General features: G+C 31.5%; 1 protein-coding gene and 1 non-coding gene across 5 annotated transcripts in view; one reads left to right on the top strand and one right to left on the bottom strand.

The window, feature by feature from the left end:
• The window catches only part of LOC130441257 (RNA-binding protein Musashi homolog 2), a 453,235-nt gene that overhangs the window by 156,510 nt on the left and 274,106 nt on the right, over positions 1–22,619 (bottom strand). The window lies entirely within an intron of this gene.
• On the top strand, positions 1,588–1,669 carry Trnas-aga (transfer RNA serine (anticodon AGA)). The gene has a single exon. It is a non-coding gene; the product is annotated as a tRNA-Ser (tRNA).

Here is a 22,619-nt window from a genome sequence, read left to right as displayed (position 1 = left end):
TTACAAAAATACTACAACTTAAACTGTACTAATACTCAGACAGGATACTCCTGGCGTTTCAATGACTCATAGCCCATCATTAAACCATTAACTCTACTATACTTTTCTTTTCATCAATAATTTTATGTTTTAATAAATTCTCTGTTGCTTGTACTCTTTCGAGTATACTCCAGAACTACATAAACCATTAAATTCATTATTCGGATTGCGTATTACACTTTTAACTTTTTTCGTATTGTATACAGGATCATTTATGAAACATTACAATTTGTTTCTTTATGTATCAACACTATCCACGTTCAATTGGAATCACTTTTTAAATAATTCTTCTGATTTGTCTCTATAATAAAACGGCAAATTCCTGGAAGCAATCCTTTATATAATGTTGAAATTATAGACGAATCGCAGTGAGAAACAAAATTTTTCGTATTAATACAAAATATTTGCCGATTATGAGTTAGTAACAGACTAATATAATGAATATATTCTTAAAAAATAATTCAGGACATAAATAATTATAAACCATCGATCAAAAAGTCATCGATCTAAGGAGTAGAAGTCACCCCTAGTTTTTCATAATGTAAGGGATATAAGTTTTACTAGTTGATAACGATTTTGTGACGACAAAAGTCATTAGTTTGAATATTAGCTTTGTAAAATAATACAAGGTGCTCCGGGACTTAATGCGAAAAATTCTAGAATAGATGACGTGAAAATAGTGCTCCGATATAAAAAAAATTTCTCACACGGCCCCTCGGTTCTGAGTTATAGGTATTTAAGTTGTGAAAACAGAACTTATATTCAAGTATATTGTCTAAGTTATACATTCGAACATTATGAATTTTTAATGGATGATTACGTATTCCATAATGTCCATATAGTGCATTTGGAAGAATAAATAATTTTACACTACTATCTCAGTGCCATGGGCAGCTCATGCCCAATGGCTAACAATTCGTAACTTTTACGAGGACAACATATACAAACTAAAGAAGGTAGAAATGAATTTTTCAATCGATGTTTTAACAAAAAGATATTCTTTGTTTAACTCGATAAAATCGTAAGTAACACGATGTTCGACAGTATGCAGTTCAATTAGAAATGTTTGATAGTGTTTCACTACCTCCTGTAAGTATTTTCAATGAATAATCACAATTCATCATAATGTCTCTAATCTAATCTAATAATCCACATATCACCTAAATTATAAATTTCATCGAGTTAAAGAGTACTTTTTTTTAAAAAATCGATTTAAAAATGCATTTTTGCTATCTATAGATTGTACAGGTTGTCCCTGTAAAAGTTACGTATTGTTAACCATTGGGCGTAACTCGCCCTTGACCTCCAGATGTAGTGTAGAATTATTTATTCGTTTAAACACAATACATTGACATACATAATAATTCATTGATAATTTGTAATGTTCGAATGTATAATTTAGAAAATATACTTAAATATTCCGATTTTGCAACTTTAAACGCTTATTTCGGAAGACTCTGTATACAGTTGTTAATATTTAATAATATAAAATATTTTATATTAAATATACAATAGTAAAATAAGCTTTTAAACACAAAATTTTACCAAGCAGTCATGGCCGAGCGGTTAAGGCGTCTGACTAGAAATCAGATTCCCTCTGGGAGCGTAGGTTCGAATCCTACTGACTGCGTTCTTTTTGTTCATGGTATTTCTTTAGTACTCAGGTTATTTTCTGGGCCCTTGTCTTCGTTTCATACCTGCCGAATCCTACTGTAACATTGAGAAAGATACTGTGTCTTCTCTTGTTCCGAGAAGTACATTAATAATTTCATTTTTTACCCTTTTATTTTTCTAGTTTCTAATTTTGTTTACTCCATTATTAATATTTTTATTGATATATTGATATCTATTGATATTGGTCCTCATATTATTCTTATTATCTTTATTTACATTATCATTGATCCATTGCTCCTTACTCACTTTGGTCTTCTTAGTGAGTATTTTGTTTTTAACATCTTATTTTCATACATGCTCAATTAATTGCTAATATCTTTTTTTCTACTTCTGTTCGACTGTTCCACATTGCAGTTAATCCTAATTCCTAGATAATCAAAGTTTTGTCCACATGTTCTAGCGATAGATTAAATACTGTTGGAGATAGTGATTCATTCACCTTTGTTGGTCAATAGATGCATTTGCTTTTGATTCATTGATATCATTGAAATTTTGCTATTCCTTGCTCCTTCACTATCTTCATCATGTTTTTCCTCTTGATTGAATCAAAGGCTTGTTAAAAATCGACAAACAGTATATACATTATGGTCAAACACAATATAAGAAATATGTATAAAAATAATAAAATTTCTACTTACAATAATTAATTAAGATTTTCGGTGATTTTGAATCGTATTCTTGTAAAAAATTTTAAAATTCATAGGTTTCAAAATTCAATATTCAAATTAACTTTGATAGAATTATTGGTTAATTGAAATATTGATTCTGGTTACTATAGAAATTTTTATTAATTTTTAATTGGTTAGATTATGAATTTTCAGAGGTTAGTTAATGATAAGTTGTATTGAATGATGTACAATATTGATTGGTTAATTTATGGATAAGATTAAATGTCAATAGGCTAGGTCGTTATGAATGTAGCTGATTATTGGTTAGAATATAAATTTGTTTTTTTCAAAATCTAAAAGATATGCATAAATTATACTAAGGTTTTTAAAATCAGTTTTCTGATATGTTGTTGTTTTCAGTTGTCGAAAATTTGGCAGGTTCATAAATCATATTTCAGTTCCAGACGATGAATACATAAGTATTCGAAAGCTCGGAAAATATATTAAATTTAGTCCACTTTGGTGTTTCATTGCCACGTTCCCAATAAGAAACCGCTCTGTTTTTGTCTTTCTTATTGTTTTATTGCATTTTTTCTTAGAAATTTCCTTTGTCTCATATATTTGAAACTCAATCATTTCCTTGTATTTATATATCTTGTTAGTAGTATTCATCATATCATACGTTTGTTGGTTCTCTTTGCTCCTTTCCTAGTCGTTTCCTGGCTACTTCAAAACATCGATGTGTGCGTAAACTGATACTGCAAAATCGTCATGAAACATACCGTGAAATTGAGGCATACCTGGGCATTTATTCCAGCCTCATACATTTAATATTGCATAAATATATGGATATCAAAAAAATTTGTTTGGTTTGGATTCATCATAGATGCATATGAAGCCGACAGCAACGGACTATATAGGTCTTTCAAGACGAACCAAATTCAATGTTGATCACGCACTAAGCTCTTCTAATCAAATGATCACCTATTTTTTTCGGAATAACTGGACACACGTCATCACCGTTCTATTAGAGCAACGTAGAATGGTCAACTCTGAATAGTACATCAGCATTTGTTTGCTAAAATTGCTTCGACAATTAGTTCAAACACATACAAAAGTGTATAAAAACAATAAAGCCATATCCAATTTGTTTGTATTTGTTTTTATTTGCCTATTTCAAAACTTAAGTTGTAGTATGAGGATTATGTGGAAAAGAAACTATAGAAAAGCAATTTACGATATCATCGATGTTTCCGATATTATTTTTTTACAATTGGCGCTTCTGAGATTTTTGTAGAGTAGGGAATAACTATTAAATATAATGATAAGATGGAAAAAGAGATAGCAAAGTAGCAGCATAAATTAGTCCAGTCAAAAGGAAATTCTGTTTAAAAAATAAAATATAATCAAATTGAAAATGTTCGTTACGATATGAACAGTGAAGAAGAGAAAGAAAACAAAATAATTGAAAGTAATAGAATGTGAATAGTCTGAATGTAACACCAGAGAAACAGATTGGTATGACATCGAGAGAAACTTGAAGTAATGAATTGATAAGTTATAGAATCGCTGACACTGTGAACTGTGAAACACTAAAAATTATTAAGAAAAATAAAAACGAGAGGAGATTCACCTAAAGCACTCGTTGCCAGTCCAATTGTCAGATCAATATAACAAATGAAAAACAGATACATTGTATCGAACTTTGTTTCCACCTTCAAAGTGAAAGATTCATGTCAAAATAAGGGAAGTAGATATAATAATGATACAAGACAAGATAAACAGACTTGAATAATTCAGTGTAGTGTTATAGCCAAGAAATTGCTACTATCAAAGTTGTTTACTCAGGTATATATCGAAACCGCAATGATCATGAACTTCTCGCTTGGTTATTTCAACCTTAACGAACTACTTCCGTATAAATTTTTCCAAAGGGAGGAAAATATTATTGGAGAGATGTTTCGAAGATGTTAGTTACAGACAGAGGCGGACGGTTAAATTCGCTTGGTGGGTGTAAGATATAAGTATAAGTATAAGATATATAATCAAACAATAGGATACAGGATAACGTAAAACAATTGATGTATCGATCATATAACTAGAATTTTTGAATAATAGGTACAGGATAACGTAAAATCCAACATTTTAATTATCACACGAAATCTTCACAACATTTAATTACAATCTTTTTAAATTCGTATTAATGTGATGGAAAAAACGGACACTGTCACAGAAAATATCAAATATAGAAAAGAGAAATTCAAGTCGTTATAATTATTTTGACATAAACTATAGCAAAACCCATCTTTTGAACATATTACCAACATTAAAAGTTTGAATATTACAAATTGATCTACAATTTTATTATACTAATATGGAAATATAGTTCTTCCAGAATTAATTGAAGGAGTCAGTTATGCGAGGAACAATCAATATTTTATAAATGTGCATACCAAATTAAGAAATGAAAAATAATGTTTACTCCCCGTATAAAATTTGGTAAACAAACTAACAAACCGTCAGTCCACGTGGACTCATTATCTCTGTTTATCAATGAAAACATCGAATCCTAAACATAAATGCATCTCTATTGACCGAAGCTGTCGGAAGGCGTATATACACAATTTCTTCGAAATATTCTTGCCAGACATTGTGCGTTAAGCAGTGGCGTCGGCATAAATTTCTTTAAATAAATAGAAATATGACATTCTTTAGAACATGGGCGAATTAAGACAATGAAATTGCACAGTGTAGTGAGAATAAATGACTACTATGAATTTTAAATATATTCGAATGTTTAAAAAAGGAAAATATTCAGCAATATGATAATGCAATCATAATAAGACTTGCTGAATTAACTACAGTAAATAAATTTTCCATTTATCGAGTAGTCGCGAAAGGAGTTGCTGTGGATCATTCACAGAACCGAAAAACATGTAAAGAAAAACTGAAATCACTTGATAACTATCTACTTACTATTGCATATTTAACCCTATACAGTTAATATGGGCAAAAGTAAAATCAGAATTACGAATGGGGTACAAAAAGGGCTCAGTTCACGTCTGATACCCTGTTTAAATCAAACTTCCTTACAGGAAGGTACATTTTACTCGTCTATTTACGTTTTATAATTTAATATTCAGTTGTAGCATGTTAACGAGGTATAATAACGATTTTTTTCTAAGTTCCAAGTAGGACTACAATTAAGGGTATATATCTAAATAACGGCGTATAATGCCGTTCAATTTATAATGATTCGATTGCTTTTTAACGAATAATTTCTGGCATAAGATATACATATTTTTAAAAGTATTTATAAAAATGAAAAATTTATAAAATATGGTATTAGAAGAACTATACAACAGATCATGCAGCCACTTTTGCAACGCATCCTGACTGTTCATATCTGACAAAAATAGTTTTCTTTGGCGCTTCAAAGAGATAAACGAGATCATGGGTTTACGAATGGTTTTCCAGGGTTCCAAAGCCCAATATATTGCTTTCTCTATAATGTGCTGGGTATCGTCAACTCCTTGTGACAGTAGACTTTATCGTTTGTTTAGTATGGTTTACTTTAGCCAATGGCCAACACCTCGCATCAATAACAGTAGTCTCTCGATTCAAGTATTCATCCAATATAGGGCCTTTTTCGTTAACAGCCAATGACTTGCTATTTCTATTCAATATTCGGCGTTTGGATTTGGGCCCACCTTCTATAAACGGTTTCTATCTATGTTAAAGCGGTTTTGTTTACTGAGATAAACATTCGCGCACACACTTTGCCGAATTTGAGTTCGCTGCCTAATAACCAATGTGTAAAAGCTACAGAGCAATATGCTTATCTTCAATTAGTTTGAGAGAATCATAGAGACAAAGGAAAACAGATAGATAGAACGACGTGGATATAGAACAGGGAAGCAATGAAAATATTACATATATTTATTAACGGGCTTTATAGAGAGAAGAAAAGAACAGAGAAGGTCGGGAGGGTTGACAATGGAGAGAATGCAAATAGCGGGTTTCAGTTTACATTTGCTTATACTAATCATGAATAGGATGATAACCAAATCATAAACTGGAGACAATAATTAGCTACAGAAACCTAGATCCGGCGAAAATAGACTGATTGGTTTCTGCTGACGATATAAAAATAGTGGCAGATGCATTTAAAAAAAATGGAAGAAGAAGCAGATACTTCGATACAGACAATAGAGGAATTGAGAATGGATATCAAAAAAGGGCAAAGAATAGATAAAATGATCACCTGGTTATTTTCACAGAAAATAGAAAAATAGTTATTGATCTAGCGAATATAATAAGCAAAATCAATCGAATATCCTATTGTATGAATAACACAATATTCAGAAAAAAAGAAATAGGCAAGGACATAGAAGTAAAGGTATACAACATGATAACTGCACCTATCTTAATATTTGGGAGTGAAATCTGGGTAATGAGCACAAAGAACAGGAACCAATAGGAAACAAAATTGTTGGATGTTCAAACTGTTAGGAAGGTTACGTAAGAGAAGAATACCACAAATTCTGATAAGAAAAATGACAGTAAGCAAAAAGACATAAGAAAAGCAGAAACGGAAAAATTTGGAAAACTTGACTGAAACAAATATGAAACAATATGAAAGATAGAGAATTAAAAAAAATATAAGAAAAGTGTTAGGGAAGGGAAGATAAACACTGGTGGTCAAAAATTAATACAGAGGCTTATAAGGACTACTTCCAGCCATTCAGAGAGGGCGAGATTCCGGTTAGTATCAGAGAAAACAAAAAATTGAAATTAAAATCCAATGATTTGAAACAATTAGTTCCAAATACAAAGAAATGAAGAAAGTAAGGATAGTACATAGGTACTCTCAGAACATAAATCTTTCAGAATTTACTTTGTTAGAATGTACGATTTTATTATCAAATATAGTCACGATATGAAGTGTTATTTATAAAATCCCTTCAATCGAAAACTTGACTGACAAAATAAAAGAAAATGAAATTTTCTGAAGAAGAATACATTATTTTTTTTTGATAGCAACAAAGAGCAGGAAGAACGAGCTACAAAAAGGTCTTTTGTTCGTGGAAGTTATCGGCGTATTGAGAATCGGTTCATATGAATTCTTTGGCGTCTATTTTAAAGTATGAATGTTAAGCGGAAATTTCCGGTTCAGCTACAAATGTTACTGCTATTATTTGTTGGTACGGAAATGTTATCGTATATATCGAGAATGAGTGTTAGATATTATTGATAAGAAAGCACAGAAAAGTGCATCAATAACGATGCACGTTTATAACAAATTATTATAACATTATGTTTTTATTTTATAAGAGTAATTATTATTTAAGTAATCACTGAGGCTTTTCAATGGTCACGATTTTATTAGATTAAAAAAATAACAGGATTTTGTCTCAGCAATAAGAAACATGCAGTTAAGTTTATAGAAAAAATAACAAATATTTGTCCAACCTCGTTGTAACTGTTTATATTAAGTAACAAGTAAACAGAGTCAACCAGAAGATTATAACTTCAAATATTTATCCATCTTTTATATATTGTCGTTTTAAATAAATCTACCAAATTTTTTTCAATATATTTAGCTTGATTATGTTTGTTTTCGTTACAGAATTTCCTGCGTCTATAGCAATAAAACAGAAAAGTATTTTAACCCCTAAATAGGTAAGTTAGGGCAAGTTAGTTCTCAATATATATATATATTTTTAATTTTATGTAAAATAATATACTTAAAACTTTTATAGATGACAGTATGTGTGTTTCAATCATTCTACAAGACTTTATGGTTTTTATCAAGGTAGACGCAAAATTTTTTACTAGAGTAGTTTTTAATTTATTGTTAGATTGTACAAGGTAGAGATGGCCAATATATTTGTATTATTTTTTCTCAGGATATCATGCTTTATATAAAATAATATATCCTCAAAGAGGTAACTGGACAGAGGAAAATTTATTGGCAGCCAGGCAGGCAATCGACAAAGGTGAGCTGGGCAATAATTTAGCAACTCGCACTTCATCACTCCATCAGGAAAACTTCGCAGGAAACTGAAGATAAAAAAGGGGACAAGATAACAGTCTTGGTGTCGCAATTGAAACGAAGCTATATATATTGAAAATGTAAAGCTGTCGATTTGCAGCTCGTTGTTTGGATTTTTGACAAATAGCCTAGAGATTTACGAAAGCTCTACAAATTTCATACAAATTTAAAAATGAAGCTGCCGAAAAAGATTGGTTACGATCTTTTCTTAGAAGAAATCTGGAACTCTCCATAAGGAAAACTGAAAGTAAGGACATTTTAAATTTGAAGTAATAGAAACTCACTATATTTAATATGGTGTAGGTTTAGTGCCCCAAATGGATAATTAAATAAACGTTTTAATTGCATAGAGGGTAAATAGAAATATAAAAAAATAATAATTTATTTTAGATGTTTCTATAGTTAGGATCAGGAATGCCTTAATGAATGAATGATTATTTCAAATGACTCCAATCTGTCCTCCAAGAGATACATTTGATAAACCGACTCATATTTTCAATATGGATGAGACCGGATTATAGCTCAAGCAATGTTTGCATTGCGAATTGTAGTTCCACGATGGATATAGTATGACAGGATGACAAATAAGAAGAAGTGAATAATAATTAAAACATATATGCTATCACTATCTCCACGTAAGGAGCATCTTACCCAACCCTAGAGGTAGAGATGGCCAAATTAAAGATTTTTTTTTTTCGATTATAAATAAATGATTTTTATATCTGCAATTTCGTATGTATATCACACCAATAAATAAAATTTGATATACTAATACATGTCTTTGTTTTATTTAAATTAGCAAAATTGAGATTGGTTGGTTGGGCAACTCTACTACTAACCTATTACATGGGAGATCAATCACGTTCATTTGTACTTGCTAATAGAGATCTGTAGGCATTTGACCCAATTTATTCTGTTCGTAAATAGAATATTGATTTTTTTTCTAGGATTAAAAATTCTTACTGTACCTTTATTCAACCATCTCACTTCAGAATAATACAAAATGAGCCAACTCCTTTTTTTATGTCTCATTTTTCTTTTCAAGTTAAGAGTTTAGAACATGATGCTTCTTGGCGGATAATGCAATTGTAAAAGATCGCATTCTATCTCTTGTAGTTTTCTTTCAATTCTACTAATCAGATCATTATTTTCACCAATCATGCTTCGCGTTTCGTCTGTTGTTACATAAACTACTTATTTACATGGTAATTTCATTAATATTTGTTACAAGTTGCGAAATAAATCTTGCCCTGTAGTTGTATCCTCCAAACTAAATAACTATAAAACAGACGTTAAAGTTCTTAAATAGCATTGCAATCGAGGGCCAAGAAGAAACCTTAAAAATTTTGATTCTTTTCCAGAAGCGGCTGAAATAAATTATTGCCCTTTAGTATTTAGTGCGCCCAGTATATAGTCTCGCAGATAAACATAAATTTTGAAATTTCTTTTATAGTCTGCGCTCAACTCTTCAACTAAGACACAATGTTTCACAAGTTCACTGTCGATAAACAATTCCCAAAATTTCGAAAGTATTTCTGCATACGTCCGTGAGCCGAGTGTTGCCAACTGCTGTTCCAGAACATGTGGAAGAAGCTAACTCTTTCCCGAAACATCTAGCATGTTCAATGGTTACCCAAGAGATGGAGCCATGCACAATTTCTTTATAATTTCTACTACATTAATCAATGACCAGCGCGTCAGATGACGTGTCCTCGCCACAATACGTTAAAACAAATTAGTTAATGGCAAAGTATCCTCTATTTAAGTGTGACTTTGCCAAATTTTTAGTTAAATAAAAAATGCATTTATACTGTTGCAAAAAGATAGCAATTTATGGTATATTTGCTAATAAGCATTAAGTCGATATTAAACATATTTACCATGCAAGTAACAATAAATCACATCAAAATCTATAGTTTTCAATGTTGTGACAACAAAATAGGTAAATAGGTAAAATCTAATAACAGTTTCACACAATATATTGACAATTCCGTCAAAACGTAGGTGTAAATCAGCCTAATTAATGCAAAAATAATTATAATAATCATTATTAAAAATAATGTGTTTACGTTTGCACGAAACGTTAAATTATATTTAAAAGAATGTCACATGGACGTCACGTTTTGATCAAGATTAATGACTGTCGGATTATATTTACATTAAATAAGTGTACATTGGAGGCGGTGCCTGCTATTCCGAGTGCCCACACATTTTAAGCAGAGTAGATGACTTTATTTGAAGACATAAACGGACATGAGTCTCATGTTACAATATTTTTATGCTTATTTGAGCAGTAGTTTCAGTTTATATATTGTGAATGCAAATCACTAAATCTTTTATTAATCTTTGATGAAATACGTGGCATGATAATTATGTTTTGAGATAAACAAATCAAAACAAATAATAATAATTGGATATGGCTTTTTGATTTTTCATAATATTCTCCAATTTTTCCATTCAGATTGTGGTACCTAAATTATTACGCATTAAACACTTTTTCGGATATAGAAAAACGTCGACTTCGCATTTTATTTTTAATCTGCAAGTAATCATTGGGTACCAAACAAGGACTATACAGCGGATGACTCTTCAATTCGACGTTTAGACTGTTCAAAAACGGTTTTGTTTGAATTGATGTGGAAGAGATCGCATTGTTGTGTTGGAGACTGATTCGTCTTCTGCGATTGGTTTCTCTGATTTTTTCGAACACTTCTGGCGAAAAATGCTGGTGTACCATTCAGAATTGACAGTTCTTCGTTGCTCTAATGTAATGGTGGTGAGATTTGCAGTTATTTCGAAAAAACAGGCGACCATTTGCTTAGAAGTGGTTAGTACGCGATCAATATTTATTGGATTTGGCACATCTTGAAAAACCCATACATTGCATGTCAAGATCTTATAGATGTCTTTTGAACTACTACGATTGAACTATTTGAGCATCAATCGCGAAAAAATTATTTTATGAGCATCTGTTTAATATCTGAAATAATTGACTTCAATTACACTGGTCTCCAATGAAACCCTCATTTAAAAAATTTTGTCAAAAATATGACGATTCAAATGTTCTGAATCTATTTCCGTTGGTCGATTTTTTCCATCACTTTTAGATTTTTCGATATGATCCTTTTTTGAAATTCAAATTTTTTTTTTTAATATTTTTGCGTGTCAATGTTAGAAACACTGTATATACGTACAAAATAAGTTTTAGCGAGTTCTAAGAGAAAGAAGATTATTATTATAGTAAATACGCGCACGCCCAGTATTCGCTGTGTCTTTATATTTGGGCGAAAACTTGTCTTATAATTGTTTACATTTTATATCAAATATTTCGGTAAGTTTTACATGAAGTTCATGTTCTCTATATTGGTTTTGAGTTTTTTATATGTGTATGTATTTTGTTATGAGCAGAGCCAATAAATATAATATAGATGTTTGAATATCATTTTAAAATAAATTTTTAGGCTATAAAATGCCACGAACTTGTAAACATTCTACTGTTTCAGACTGTTTTTGTTACATTTGAGGGGAATTCGTATTAAAAACACAGCGAAATGTCATGACAGATCTTGTTGAAATAGCTTATCTATATTTTGAATTTTCTATCGATAAGTGAGATAAGATTTGTTTGCCAATGATTTGGAGTGAGCCTCAGAATTATGAAAATGATTTTTATTTCTGCATGACATCAACACGAGGATTATCAAAAAAAAAGATTGTAACCTGAACGTACTATCTGCAAAGAGACCAATTCCTCGTGGTGAAGTTACTTCACTTCCTGTTCCACCAATTAATGAGAAGGTGGAAAATAAAAAAATTACTGGTCTACAATCTCAATCGAGTTTTCTTTCTGTCGGTACATCTTCATCTTCATAAAATTTGTCTAGATCTTCCAGTCCATCTAAAGAATCTCATTTACTTAAGCAAGATGACTTAAATGAGACTTATATTTTCGTACTAGGTAAGAAGATTTTGCGAGTTAGTTTTCGAAATATGATTGGATACATTGTAATGATTTGGTACATTGTAATGATGTTCAAGACTTTTTATTGATGCTTCAAAAATTAAGTTTAAAAGCCGTTTTACACCATAATGGTAATGAATACCCATCTGTGCCCGTTGCACATGCTACGTACCTGAAGGAATATTATGTAAACCTAGAGGTATTACAGGGAGTTTTAAATTTTACTGTTTTCATTGTGAGTGGGAAAGTTATGGAAGAGAAAAATTTTACAAAATAAAAACTTAGCCACGAAGAAAAACTGTTTTCTGCCACCAGTTCATATAAAGTTGGAACTCATGAAAATCTTTATGAAAGCTATGAATAAGGATGGTGCAAGTAGATACGTAAGCTAATAAAAGACGAAGCTTTTTATTCGAAGTTAAGCAAAGCAGAAAAAATAGGTTGGGTGGCGTTTGTGGAAGTTTTCCATTTTTAGGGAATACAAAAGCTGAGAATTACCGACTAATCATTCGGAAGTTTATTTCTGCTTATAAAGCTTTAGGTTGCAATATGTGACTCAAGATTCATTTTTTGGACTCGCATTTAGATTTATTTTCTGAAAATCTTGGAGAGCCATATCAGATGAATATGGTGAAAGGTTTCATCAGGATATACTGCAGATTGAAAAACGCTACAGTGGGAAATGGTAAGCAGTAATGCTTGCTGATTTAGATTGGTCAGCTTGCCGAGAAATTCCAATGGAAACAATGAGAAGAAGAAAACCACAAAATAACTTTTCTTTGTTTGTTAATTAAATAAATATTATATTAAAAATGTACGTGTGGTGCTTAATTGTATGTCAGATTCCGTATTTAGAGAACAAAATATGATGAATTCATGCATGAAAACAAGAAGGAGAAAACATTTTTTGCGGACCACTTTTAATTAGTTAAGATCGAAAATTTTATATTTGGTTGTTATATCAAACTTTACGTATCCTTCAAAAATAACTATCAAATTAAAAAATTAACAAAATTGGGGCGCAATGTTTGCATTAATAATGTATGAAAAATTGCGCTTGGAAATACTTAGCATAGGATTCGGGCATTTCTATGAAGTTATTCCTAATCACAGATTACAAAATCAGGAAAACTAGATCAGCCATGAAGCTACCTTATACAGAACGATTCCTATAACCTGCTTGTAGTAGCTAATTGCAAATATGCAACCAAAATAAATGGAAAAGTATCAATTTCCAATAAGCAAACGCACAAGTCTTGGCAGTAAAATAGAAATATTGTTATTAGAGGAAATAGAAAATCATTTATTCTCCTATTATCTTCAATATGCCACCTAACGCTTAGATATCATTGTAACACATAACACGAAAGGATTCATATTCAACAAAAAGAACTGTTTTCATATTTTTCCTTGGATTTTCATTGGAGATAGCTACTTTTGTTATATTTTCCCTCTCTTTTCTATCTGGCGTTTCTTCTTTCTCCCATAACGTTACCACAAGTCCTCTTCACTTTTCTCCTTCTTAGCTACATTAGTAGAATCCATTATCTGTTTATCTTGATATTACCAAGTTTATGGTTTTTGTACTTTAATGTAACTGATGTTTTCATTCTCTTTTCCTTGCTGTTAACCCAAATGATCTTAAATCTGAAGTACTACAGTTTCTATTATCATTGATGCGATAGTAGTAAAATAAATTGATATTCATTCTTTTTTTGTCATTATTGCTAATAAACTTTCTACTTTTTCTTTTTGTAACAACGTATCGAGATTTTGGTTGGCTAGCCACTGCCGTTATTTGCATTATGCAACCTTTAGTATAAAAGTTGTAGGAGGTGTATGATACATATTCATTAGCTATCTATTCACAAAAATATTGAAATCACATTTACAATATTAAGTTTTAATATAATTAGTTTTACAATAATTTCAACTGTATAGAGAGATTATATTAATACTATATCCTGTAGTATTAAGCTGAATTATAAATAGCCAATTTATTTTATAGCTGAAATATTGATCAAAATGGACTATTCATAATTTTATTTTGTTAATTAGAACACAAACGTAACATAATTATTCTAGAAAACGGTTAATGTGAAAATAAATTCAAGTCAATCTTTTTATTTTGTTTGTGTATGTTAAATTTGGAATTTGATTTAAGTTCTCATTTAAGTTCTGATTTAAGATTTTGATTTACTTGATATATTGATCGTAATTTTATAACTTTTTTTTCAAATAATATTTTTATTTCATTTTGTGTTAATGAAGTTGTTATTTGTTCAGCGTTTGATCGTGAACACACGTATATATACATATATATTTTTAATGTGTTATTTTATTTTAAAAAAATACTGCTCCAAGCTTTGTTTGATTTATTGGGGAAATGCATTACAGTAACAGTAAAAAGAATTATTCAATGAATATTTTTTGTACTCAAGGAATGAAAATTACGAACCTCTGGTAAATGGAATGTTGAGTTTCATTCTAAATAATTGAGTAATCCTTTGTTTACACTTTATTTACCTCTGACAACTATGGAGAGGTAACAAGAAACAAAAATTGTGTTTTGTCTCTTTGTTATAACCTGGTAAAAAACAACTCATGTTTCAAATACATAAATATACGAAAGTACTCAAGAGAAGTGAAGAGAAGAGAGTAAAGATCCATTAATTAATTAGGTTATTGTGGACAAAATATATATTGACACTAGACTCAAATGCTGAGCTAAGATTGGTAGTGATCACTTGCTAGTATAACTACGAGTATGAGGTGAGGGGAAATGGTATAATTAACAAAAGTAGAAAGAAATATAGAAAAATTAACTTCGAAACTATGAAGACATATACATTGGAAGAAAAATAAGTAGCAGAAGGACGCGCACATAGAGTAACATAAAATATACGAATTAAATAAATGAAAAACTTATCTGGAAACCTGTAGGAAATTTAGAATGTTGTCACAGTAGTGATAAGCGAAGCAGTAGAAAAAGTAATGTGGAATATGCAAAATAACTACAAAAAAAATTGACACCAATTTGGCCTACCCAAATAAAGGAAGAAATAAAAAACAAAAAGTAGACATGGAAACGATTTCTGTCAAGTAGAACAGTAGAAAAATACTAAGAACAGAAAAAAAAGTGAAATACACAGGCCGAGGCAAAGAAAACTAGACAGATTTCGGAAGCAAACCAGGAAGTGACAACAAAGAATACCAGCAATTGTCTTACGTAAGCAACAAAGCGAAATATATATAAAAGATGAAATGGTAGATTTTTAACGAAAGGGGCAAAAATGGTGGAAGAAACCACTGATAAGAATGGAAGGCGATAACGAGCAAAATAAAAAATTAATAACATAAATCAAGGATAACTCAGAGAGAAATTATACGAGAATATCTTGTTAGCCTAGACCAATTCCATGCATAAACAAAATATTGCGTTACCATAGCAACGAACAATAACTTGTTAGAAGTGTAAGTGTAAAGTTTGACGCCAAAAAAGTAAACCAGAGTTACGTAATAAATTAATAGAAAAAACATTTCCACCGAAATTGTGAAAATCGAAAAATTGGAGTATCGAGCCATCACCAAGTACTTGTGTTTAAAAGGGTTAAGAGCTAAGTAGATTTACGAAGATATGCTTAATATGCTTGGTGATCAATGTCCAAAAATCTGTTGGAAAAATTCTTGCTTCAGTTGTTTGGGATTGCCTTGGAGTAATCATGATTGATTTTTTGGGTAAGGATAGAACAATAACTGGAGATTACTATTCGACATTACTGACCACTCTACGGGAAACAATTAAAGAGAAAAGACGCGGAAAGCTATCCAAAGGTGTTTTGTGTTTGCAGGACAACGCCCCTGCACACAAATCTCATGTTGCCATGCAAAAAATTCTTGATTTACGGTTTGAATTACTAGAACACCTGCCTTATTCACCAGATTTGGCTCCGTCCGACTATCATCTCTTTCCTCAACTGAAAAAAAGTTTAAAAGGTCGTAAATTTCCTTCCAACGAGGAGGTAATAAAAGCTGTGGAGGTTTGGTTTGCAGAGCAAGAAGAAACATTTTTTTTAAAGGTCTAGAGACGTTGCAGTTGCAGTTGCAGTATCCAATTAAGAGGGGAATATGATGAGTAAAAAAATATTTTGACTTTGAAATTTTGTTTGGTTCTATAGTAGGCTAAGAATTTTTCAATATATTCTCGTATGAACTATAAAATAGTTTGAACATAGAAGAGGTATATACTGAAAATACAGAAATTCTAAAAGCTATTGGAGAGAGTAGGTAAATAATTTAGCACAAAAATAGCTTGGAATGCGGCAATTATACCGAAAGATTGGAAATTAGCATTGTTACTACACATTTTGAGGTCAGAAAATAGCAACCAATGTAACAACTATAGATAAATAACTTATACTGTATACATAGATGAAAGTTACGGCTGTGAAACATGTACTCGCACTAATAGAAATCAAGTCCATTGCAAGCTGCAGTTGTGAAATATATTAGGCATGTGAGATGTGTTACAAAAAAGTATAGTTTAACCAATATGACAAAATCTGGAATTCATTGAGCAGAGTCAGTTAAGTTGATGCTGTCGTTTAAAATAAGTGAAAGGATCAAGACCAGTGAAGAGAGTATGAGAAAAAATAGGCAAAAAAAGGGAAGATATAAAGCAATTTGGATGAAAGTAATTGGTGTTATACTCGAGGAAAGAGGTACAACATAGAAAGGAGCAGAAAGTAAAGGACATAATAAAATATAATTGACCAAATTTATATACAGTACATAAATGTGAACATGAATATAAATAATGTAGCAGCTCTAGATCTTTTTCATCATTGACAGCTCCTATGTATGTGAACAATGCCTGACAATGTCACTAATAGATGCAGCTACAAGAAACGAAGAAGATATATAATTTCACCAAAAGATGACGAGACTAATTTCAAAGTGATATCTAGTACAAAAATGAAAACGATGGAAAAAATTTATTAAATTCATATTCATTAATATATATTAATTAAGTATTCAACTAGTCAACTAAGATTTTGTCACTTAACAATTTATATCCAAAATGCGTTGTTAGGTGGTTAAGTTATCACCTTGCAGTAAAGTAATCGCGGGTTCATTTCTGATTGGAAAATGCACAATTTTATATTTTGGTCACGAAACTACAAATAATTGTTGGTTTTTATTCCAATTCTACATTTCATTCGATCAAAATTCGTTTGTTATGGAATTTTGAACAAAATAAATACTGAGGCAAATAATAATCAACAAAATGAACGTATATAGGCATTTATTGAAAGCTCAAACCGATGTAATGAACTTCGAAAGGCCGAATATACAAACTATGTCAAGTACAATGAATTTTAATGAACAATAGATAAATGAAACAACTTTTTGGAAAAATGTACAATCAACAGTTGTAGAGTGAACATTTATCTATCAGTTTGAATAGAGTTGATGTAATATACTTCAATTCATCAAAACATCTCGTGCATGCTGACATTCATTGTAAAAATCCAGTATTAGTAAATGCTGACATTAGAAAGTTATACGTATGTCATAACTCAGAAATACATTCAGTTTATTTCCACAAAATGATAAAAAAACCCTCACTTGTTTTTCATTGATCTACTCTAAGTTGGAATTTCTGTAACCGTTGGCGATATTCATACTGAATACACTGTGTACACAACACTACACCAACACTCACAATTAGACTGTCTGATGAACGTTTCGTTTTTCTTACTTTCAGTCTCTGAAGACGATAACTTGGTTATCGAGAGGCGCATCAGACAGTGTAGTTGTGAGTGTTGGTGTAAACAGTGTATTCAGTATTGATCTACTCATCAAAACGGGGAAATTATACGGAATGTGATAGGGTAACTTGGTTAATTTTCCACCCAGTAGCAACGTTTGTCAGAAGAAAGTGGTGATAACATTTTGTGCCGCCAGTTGCAGTAAGTTTGAAGTCGAGGCGTATTTCTATTTTAATATTGGTCCTTGTGACTGTTATCCAAGTTGTCATTCTATAGTACCAACAACGATAGGAAAACTGTTGATGTTCTAAAGAGATTCGACTTTGATTCACATCGGAGAGACAAAAAACATGACCCATTATATGTTATACCTTTAAAATACCTTCTAACAAAATATCATTGAATGGTATATAGAGAGTTAACACCCTCCAGAGGAGCAGTCGCTTGAGTTGTCAACAAATACTCATCAGCGCTAGGCTTCTGAGCACCTTATTTGTTACCCAAAGATCCGTTAGGCAGCTATTAAAGCAGGGAGCTCCCATTCTATCACTCACTCACTTACTCAGAAATGCCGAAAAAAGTTTGATGAAAATGGTAAGAATTGTAGTGTTTTCTGGTGATACAGGAAACTATGAAACCAAGCTACTCTTTGTCTCTAGCTTTCGTAAAGGGGACTGTCTTCTAGGGTCTAACAGAAATTGATTAGTGTAGGTTCTGTAGAAAAAAGAAGGAAACTTCTATCCACCTAGTTGTATAATGTCTCGTTATTACAAGTATAAACAAGGGATTTTTTAAATGAGAAACATGTGGGATCGAAGATATAGCCTCTTTGAAGCCACCATAGATGTTGGAGTTTTTTAGAACTTTGAAGCCGAACCTGAGAAGTAAGCTGTGAATGTTGAAAACGGTTTTGAAGTTAAAATAAACCATGAGGATTCAGTACGATGTAACTCATAATCTACCTCTATTTTCTCTACTAGAAATTGTTCAATTTGGAAATCGTCGGCTGAGTGTAAACCTGTTCGCTTACTTTAACCCAAATTTAAAGGATAAAAATAAAATTTAATAAACCTAACCTAACCAAATTGTAAGGTGAATGGTAATATTTGCCACTAATCTGGGAATTTAAGTTTGTAATAAATATCACCATTTGGACTGTAGTGAAGAGCTCTTATATCTGTTACCTTAGCATCCCCTTTAGATGGATCAGGGCGAATACTTTTATAAAATTGAATCTCATTAAACTTTTCAAAGAATTGGTAGTTTTGATATTTTACTTCATATGGACTCGGTTTTTTCCTTAAGGATCTACAAATGGATATATACTCTGCTGGTGCATCAATATCTTTGTTTTTTAAGGTCCTCTCTATGGTCGAATGCACAGAGTCCGCCTCCATTTGCATATGTCCAAACTCAAGGAATTTTTGCTCTATCACGATATTTTTATTCATATGAGTAGCTGTAATGAGTAAAGCGTTACCCTAGACTCAACTCACTCATGTTTTGGTAAGTACCCCTATTACTGTAAAAAATTACTTTCAATGGTTTAGCAGATTCATCCTGGAGTTAAACTTTGTTCTCTATTAAATCGATCCAAATAATAGCAAATTCTTCGGAATTTAAGCCTCCTTCACTTTGATTCTATAAATAACAGACACCGTCTTTATTTTTTAAATTGAAAAATGTGAGGTTATGTATTTGGAGCTCTGTTCGGTAATATAAGCTACATATTTTGGATTTAGGAGACATCAATACCTGTAGGTCTAGTGTAAAAACAATGTTTTCTTTTTCTTTATCCTTTTACTTTTCTGTTCTCGCTTCTCATTTTTTAGTTTGATCCTCTATGTAATCTACTTCAGGTAATTTTCTAACTTTATATAGAGCTCACCTCACACATTGATCTTTTTTAGGGATGAATAATCCTAAATTTTTGTTATCAAATGCCTCATTGAAGATAGTGAGAGAAAGAGGCTTCACGTTTTGTTGTTCACACGAATTTTTTACGTAAAAGTCATAAACACCTTTTTTGATGTCCAATCTGGTAGAAGGTATTTTTTTTCAGTTATTGCTCGGCAGTAATGTGACTGCATGACGAGTAATAAGTCCAAAAAATTTAGTAACTCTTGACGCTCTTTTGCAAAAGGCCTTAAAGTAGTTGATTGCTCATGATTTTTCTCATGATTTTTGTCTTTGTATCGGCTGAAAACATCGCTCTTTCACTTGAAGACCGTCCAACTCTCAATGCTAAGAGTATGAAGAAACATTGTTCTACAAATTCTTAGCCGTTGATCTTGTATTTTTAGATAATAGATTTCAACTTCCTGAATCGATTGAACTGAATGGTTTATTCCATCGGAAACATATTTTTATTGCACGGATACGTTATATCGCCGAAGACACAATACAAAATATGGCGTCAATCATGTAGTTAGCTGCGCAATTTGAATTTGGCTGTTTTACACATCGCACTTTTTTGCCTATTTAACAATTAAAGTGAGTATTACACGTCCATGTGCTTTGATTTTCTCTCCGGATGGTATAAACATGTAATTGTGGACCAAAAGTGGAGTTAGCAGGTTTGCACTCTTAGCCGACCAAATAATAAATCGCTGGATCTAGTTACACTTTCCTTGTAACAATTTAGATAGTTAAGTTTCGCATTTTAATAATTTTCTTGGCATGACTTTTTAGAAATGAGATAACAATCATCTCGTATTTTATAATATGGTAATATATTCATGAAAAGTTTAATTATCGAATTTAAAATTTATTTTTACAGCTAAATAAATATAACGGGATAAATGTCGCTTTTTTATTTGGATAACTGAATTTTTTACATTTGCATTCCTTTACATTCTATATGGAACGTTAAGTTATATTTTTGTCGTTATTACATGGAACTGCTCTTCAGTTTAAAACATACTTGAACTTATTTACTTCATTTTATGCTCCAATGGAGCTAAACGTTTGGAGTGGCTACGGAGAAGGTGGACACTGAAAAAATATAATGAGTGGGTACTTAATTTCAATTAATATTTCTTTGTACAAACGAGTTCAATGGATACACTGAAAAATGATAGTCATCATAACGTAAATCGCAATAGTTTTGACACAAAAAGAAGTTTAAAAATAGGTTGTATCTTGTGGAATAGTTCTTTATCACATCTTGTTCAGATTATTTTGAATTATTTGTTACAGGGGGCTCTACTCAACATACAGAGTGTTTTGGATTGGAGTTTTTGGAATATCTTCGTATGAAGATTTACTGCAGCCCCATAGTTCTATTCCTTACTACCAGATTGGTATGAATATAGGTTTTTAGATGAGCAATTCGAGTCTTAGTTGAGACGTTTTGTTGAGTAGCCAGTGCACATTTTTTAGTTTCAAATCTGTTTGCTCTTGTTTTTATTATGTGTTTTCCATCTAAATGCAAACCCAACTACTTGACAACAGGTTTTATCAGAATGGAAATATTATTGATGAACAGATTTTCTTGTTGTAAATGTTATTTGCTCTGATTTAATTGGCTTTGAAGTTTTGTAACAAATTTAGATGATTTTGTACTTTTTCTGCAGCTACAGTTGGGTGTACAAATGTTGCCATGATTGCTGTGTCGTCTGCAAAGGTTAGGTTAGGTGAGGTTAGGTTACGTTTGCTATAAAGGTATCCTGTGAATATCAGATACAGAAATGGACCATGAATGCTACCCTGAGGTAATCCAGATTCTATCGTATGGTAATTTGAGTATCTTCAATTTTGACTTGAAGGTAACGGTCGGTGATATAAGATTTTAAAATGGAGTGAAGTTGTTCCGTTAAATGTAGCTTCAGTTTGTAGAGAAAACTATCACACCAGACTCTGTCGAACTCTGTTGTATATCGAGAAATACTCCAGCATACACCTTTTTTTCTTTTAGGGTTGTTTTAATTATGTTCTGTTACATTGCTCAATTGTGGAGTGTTCGTATCTGAAACCGAATTGGTGGTGTGGTATGAGTTCGTTTATGGGTACAACATTCGGATTTTACATGGAAGTAGCCTTTTTAGCTTTGACATTATTGGGAGAAGGTTTATAGAGTGATATGAACTAGGTTCTGTTGCGGGTTTGCCAGGTTTTTCAATCATAATAACCTGAACGTACTTCTATTGTATTGGATAGTATCCGAGGCGTAATGTACTATTACAGATTACTGTTAACAGTACCAATGCTTTTATTGGTACTGTTCCCCTGTTATTATATCATATTCAGGAGGTTTCTTGGGATTTAGAAGTTTTATTTGTTGTCGAACTCAATGTCATCAAAGGTAGAGATAATTGGCATGGTGCTTCAAGATGAACTTTTTATATTTTATATTAGTTATTATTATCTGGAGCTGACAATACATTTGCAAGTTGTTCTGCAAGAACTGTGGTTTTCTCTAAGAGTGTACGAGCCCATGTTACATCTCATTCTAATAAAGGTGAGTTGCTTACTGTCTTAGCTTTCCAAATGGAGTGGTCTTCACGAGAAAG

The sequence above is a fragment of the Diorhabda sublineata genome, chromosome 1 (assembly GCF_026230105.1).
Source record: "Diorhabda sublineata isolate icDioSubl1.1 chromosome 1, icDioSubl1.1, whole genome shotgun sequence".
Taxonomy (NCBI): domain Eukaryota; kingdom Metazoa; phylum Arthropoda; class Insecta; order Coleoptera; family Chrysomelidae; genus Diorhabda; species Diorhabda sublineata.
The sequence above is the reverse complement of the archived record's forward strand: the minus strand, read 5'-3'. Positions and strand labels throughout refer to the sequence as shown.